General features: G+C 38.2%; 1 long non-coding RNA gene across 1 annotated transcript; it reads right to left on the bottom strand.

The window, feature by feature from the left end:
• Nucleotides 1-650: 650 nt before the first annotated feature.
• Nucleotides 651-4,913, bottom strand: LOC112843889 (uncharacterized). Its single transcript, XR_003216427.1, has 2 exons — nucleotides 4,854-4,913; nucleotides 651-1,294 (listed from the first exon to the last, which is right to left on the bottom strand). It is a non-coding gene; the product is annotated as an uncharacterized LOC112843889 (long non-coding RNA).
• Nucleotides 4,914-5,843: the final 930 nt, after the last annotated feature.

The raw sequence follows: 5,843 nt of genomic DNA, 5'->3' as shown, positions 1-5,843 counted from the left end.
GATAGTCTGGTTGTTTATATTTTCACATGTTTTTGTGTCTGTAGGGCTGTTTGATGACGATTTGGACTCCTCTGGGAGATGAGGACACACCCACATCTGTTCCATACTGCAGCCATGGATGGTGTTACAGCTCTCAGTCAGCTTTGGGCCATCAGACGCACACACTGGAAAACCAGCACCTGGACTTCATGCAGGAGAGACGGCCTCGGTGTTGGACTCTGCATCCTCTACTTTACCTCCTAATCTCTTTCTCTTTAACACACAATTAAAATCAATCCAAAAGAGTGTAAACTTACTGAGGAAGTCTCTAACTTGTACACATTTGTACTTTTACTTGTTTTATGAGTTATTTTTAAGAAGAGTAAAGTTATTCACATAAAGTTGTTATTGTTCTGTATTTATTCTTTTGTATCATGTACCACAGTCATACTGAACTTTACAGACATGGTGAATTGGAGAAAAAAAAGATCACACACACACACATACATACACACATATATATATATATATATCATTCAGCTTCAGCAGTATTTCTATTCATCTTATGAATTCCAGTCTAATGTCAATTCACTGAGTTCAGTTTTGGTCTTAAACTCCAGAGAATACCACCTGGTTCAACAATGTTTTTTTATCTGATTATTGGCAAAATGTTTTCTTCTTTCAGAAGAAAACATTCTTCTGAAAGAAGAAATTGGGCTCAATTTTGCCTGAGGCTGAAATTGAGCCCAAAGAAACAACAACAAAGTTTAGTTCCTCTGGATTTTCCATGGAAAATTGTTTTATCACTCATCCAGGTGACTTCTCCAGTGTCACGGATGAGTGATGAATGTATCTCCCACTGGAAACCATTGTGTCCAGTTAAAGTCAATTGACTTTTTTTTTAAGGAGAGTTGTTAGATGCTGCGCTCATGAGGACAATGGGTTTTAACTTGCAGCACAACACAAAGCTGCCATACTGGATCAACGATCAAAACACTTAATTGAGCAGAATTAAGGCAAAATGTAATATCCTCATATGATGACACATCACACATGATCCAGCATTGCTCTAAGAATGCAAACTTTCTTATTGGAAGTTTCCACAGCTGCCAGAAAGGGACAGATTTCTGTATGGTCTTAATGAGTGGTCGTTGCTCTCTCGTTGTCTCTGGAATTGCTGCACAGAGGATGTAACACCCATGATAAGCACTGAGGTTTGTGTCCTTGTCAGAAATCAGCAATACTCAGCTTCCAGGTAAGGAAAAGTGGAACCAGAAGATATTCAAATGCATCTCTCCACAGCTGCTGATGAATTCTACGAAAAACAAAGTTAGTTAAAAACATTTGCAGGTGAATCACCACTGATTTATCAGTGACATCCATTTACTCAAAAATTACTGACAAGTGGATAACTAGGAGATAGAGAGATTATATATATCTCTATATCTCTCTCTCTATATATATATATATCTCTATATATATATATATATATATATATATATATATATATATATATCTCTATATATATCTCTATATATATCTCTATATATCTCTATATCTCTATATATATATATATATATATATCTCTCTATATATATATATATCTCTCTATATATATATATATATCTCTATATATATCTGTATATATATCTCTATATATATATATATCTCTATATACAGTTAAGCCCATAATTATTCATACCCCTGACAAATTTTGACTTAAAGTTACTTTTATTCAACTAGCAAGTTATTTTTCGACTGGAAATGACACAGGCGTCTCACAAAAGATAATAAGATGATGTACAAGACGCATCATTGTGGAAAAAAATATTTCTCAGCTTTTATTTACATTTGAGCAAAAAGTATCATGTCCAGAATTATTCATACCTTTTACAAACTGTCACAGTCTCTGGGAAAATCCAAAGTTCCATACCATTCCAAATAGTCAAAGCTGTTCTAAAGCATCCTAATTACCCTGATTAATTGGAAATAGCTGTTTTGATCAACTATACAGGTGAAAAACAGCAGCTCTCTGCAGGTGGTCTGTGGACATTCATGGCTAAGACAAAGGAACTCAGTGAGGACCTGCGGCTGCGCATTGTGGCTGCTCACAAGTGAGGAATGGGCTGCAAGGCCATATCCAAATGTTTTCAAGTTCCAGTGGCTACAGTGCAAAGTATTATTAAAAAATACAAGATGTTCCGCACTGTGGAAAATCTCAGAGGACGTTGTCGGAAGCCAAAAGTGAAACCTGTGCTGGCCAGGAGAATAGTGAGAGAGGTGAAAAAGAATCCAAGGATCACCACCAAGGCCATTCTGGTGAATCTGGGCTCTGCTGGTGGCAATGTCTCAAGCCAGACAGTCCAACGGACACTGTTGGGTTCCAGGGATGCAGACCAAGGAAAACGCCACTTCTCCAGGCACTTCTAAGGCATGCAAAAGCTCATTTGGCCTTTGCAAATGCTCATCTGGACAAAGAAGAAGGTTTCTGGTCTTCAGTGTTATGGTCAGATGAAACAAAAATTGAATTATTTGGTCACAATGATGTTGCCTTCATTTGACATAAAAATGGAGAAGCCTTCAACCCAAAGAACACCATCCCCACTGTCAAACATGGTGGTGGGAACCTAATGCTTTGGGGGTGTTTTTTAGCCAATGGACCATGGAACCTAATCACAGTAAACAGCACCATGAAAAAAGAGCAATACATGAAGATTCTCAACAACAACATCAGGCAGTCTGCAGAAAAACTTGGCCTTGGGAACCAGTGGACATTTTAGCACGACAATGACTCAAAACATACAGCAAACGTGGTGAAGAAATGGTTAGCAGACAACAACATTAACGTTTTGCAGTGGCCTAGCCAGAGTCCTGACTTGAATCCAATTGAGAATCTGTGGAGGGAGCTAAAGATCAGGGTGATGGCGAGAAGACCCTCCAACCTGAAAGATTTGGAGCTCATTGCTAAAGATGAATGGGCAAAAATGCCTGTGGAGACATGCAAAAAGCTGGTCTGCAATTATAGGAAGCGTTTGATTGCTGTAATAGCCAATAAAGGCTTTTTTCTATTGATTATTGAGAAGGGTATGAATAATTCTGGACATGATACTTTTTGCTAAAATATAAATAAAACCTGAGAAATATTTTTTTTTCCACAATGATGCCTCTTGTACATTGTCTTATTATCTTTGGGGAGACACCTGTGTCATTTCTGCTCAAAAAAGAACTTGCTTGTTGAACAAAAGTAACTTTAAGTCAAAATTCGGCAGGGGTATGAATAATTATGGGCTTAACTGTATATCTCTATATATCTCTCTCTCTATATATATCTCTCTCTCTATATATATATCTCTCTCTCTCTCTCTCTCTCTCTCTCTCTCTCTCTCTCTCTCTCTCTCTCTCTCTCTCTCTCTATATATATATATATATATATATATATATATATATATATATATATACACATATACACACACATACATACACACACACACACATATACACATAATTTCAAAAATGTCCTGTACAAAATGGAACTGTATATGACAAATGTGGTGTGGTGCTTGTGGAATTTTTAACAAGGACCCTACAAAACTTTACAGTACTCATGCTGCCAAACTTTTGACAGCTAGGTGTGCAGTAAGGCTGGGTATCGTCACTTATTTCTAGAATCGATTCATTTCCGATTCACAAGGTCCCGATTCAATTCAATTCGATTCAATTCGATTTGAATCTGGGAAATTTTGACAGTCAGAAATATAATTAAGATCAGTACATTGACATATTTTTGTATCTATAAAAAGGAAGCTGACACACGCAAGACTATCAAAGGTGTGAGCGTCACAGCAGATTTCTTTGTGTCAAAGTAGCTGAAGATAAAACAGAAAAACATGAAGGTGGTTTTCCTGGCCTGAGATTTTATAAAAATATGTATCTGCAGTACATCAAAAACGAAAGAAAACCATTAATCAACATATGAACGTTACCTCTGACGTTACAGCGGTTTTATTAGAGACACGGCTAAGCGTTTTGCATTTCGCATAACTTTAAAAAGTTTAAATATGTTCAGTATTGAACGGCAGAAATTAGGTTTTCTTTTCGGAAGTATGTAAAACGAAAAAAAAAAAAAAACAGCGGCCGACAGCGCTGTAAACAACAGTAGAGTTGCGCATAACAAGCAAGCAAATAATGCAGAAAACAGTACAGAGAGAGAGAGAGAGCTGTGCATGAAGTTTGATTTTATCGTGGGTGAAGCAAAACAGTAAAAGTCAGAGGGAATTCATGACGATGTTTACGTGAAGCGTAGTTTGGATCTTCTTTTGCTGCTGGTTCGGTCAATATTTTTTGGAGAGAGATAAAACTAACAGCTTTAGAATCAGCGCAAAAAGGGCGTGAACACAAAGTGCTACCCGCCGAAACATCAGAATCAGCGAGCTGTCGGCTTTCAGCCCCGACCGTGTCCGTGCAGTTGTTGTGCCAGAAAGTGATTGCCGTCGCGCGCAGACGCTTAAAGCTGCAGCGCCCGTCGGGTGAGAAAGGCGACATCTCACTGATTCTGATCCGCGGGTCGCGCTGTGTGTTTACGTCCTTGTGCAGAATCCGTGTACCTGCTCTCATTTACTGTCTTAGCTGTTTGGTGGTTGTTGAAATTTTGTGAGGTTTCACCTGAGATTCTGGCGTTTCGGGCAAAATAAATTTATATTAAAAAATCGATTCAGGATTTTAATGAATCGATTTCACGTTATCCAAGCCAGAATCGATTTTAATCGAGGAATCGATTATTAAAACCCACCCCTAGTGTGCAGTTCCTGCTTTAAATGCATTCAAAATCTAAGTGATAAGAGGCCAGAAATGTTTGAACTCGCTTATGAACCTACATCACTGAGGCCGTCTCTCCTGCATGAAGTATAGGCGCTGGTTTTCCAGTGTGTGCGTCTGATGGCCCAAAGCTGACTCAGAGCTGTAACACCATCCATGGCTGCAGTATGGAACAGATGTGGGTGTGTCCTCATCTCCCAGAGGAGTCCAAATCGTCATCAAACAGCCCTACAGACACAAAAACATGTGAAAATGTAAACAACCAGACTATCAGCAGTGATTTAAGTACTTTAAGACCTCTGTGAAAATCATTTACAGTATATATCACAGAATTTAAGGCCTTTATAATCACAGAGCATACAGAGAAAAGTACTAAACTGAATCAATTTCAGCTTTCATTTTTCATGATGTATATTGTATTAATAATTAAATTTCATTATCTGTATCTTTACCACACATTTGCCACACAGGTGTAGATACTATAGGTTCAGTGAATGCTTAAATTGCACTGATTAGAATATACTGGACATTCAAAGCTAAGATTCAGCGCACTGTGTTAGAGGCTGGGATTTGATGAATTCATCATATATACAACCTTTGATCATCATTTATGTCCAGTTGAGAATGAATCTGTGCACTCACATATTAAATGAACTGAAATCAGTAGTGTGATCTCCAGTCTTGATATAAGGAATGAGAGAACTGACAGCTGTTATTTTAATCAGCCTGTCTCAGTTGTTTTTAACTCTAAGTACCATAGAGTAATGTGGTAACATCTGGACTGACGAGTTTACTGTCAGCATTTTAATCGCTAGTTTAAAGGCTGTAGGTAGGTTACAGCCATTGCTCTAACACTGTATAAATGTAACAGGGCTCAGTGCTGGTTCTAACAGTCTGAGCTGCTTCCAGCTTTATTTGTGAAGAGCACAGCAGCCTACAAAACACGTAGCGAGCTCGTACAGCTGCGACGTAAAACTTTCATTAGCTAAGATGATCTTAAAATAACGGGGCTACGTGCGGTGATGCTAGCGTTAGCCACGTTAGCACCT

The sequence above is a fragment of the Oreochromis niloticus genome, linkage group LG23 (genome assembly GCF_001858045.2).
Source record: "Oreochromis niloticus isolate F11D_XX linkage group LG23, O_niloticus_UMD_NMBU, whole genome shotgun sequence".
Taxonomy (NCBI): Eukaryota; Metazoa; Chordata; class Actinopteri; order Cichliformes; family Cichlidae; genus Oreochromis; species Oreochromis niloticus.
The sequence above is the reverse complement of the archived record's forward strand: the minus strand, read 5'-3'. Positions and strand labels throughout refer to the sequence as shown.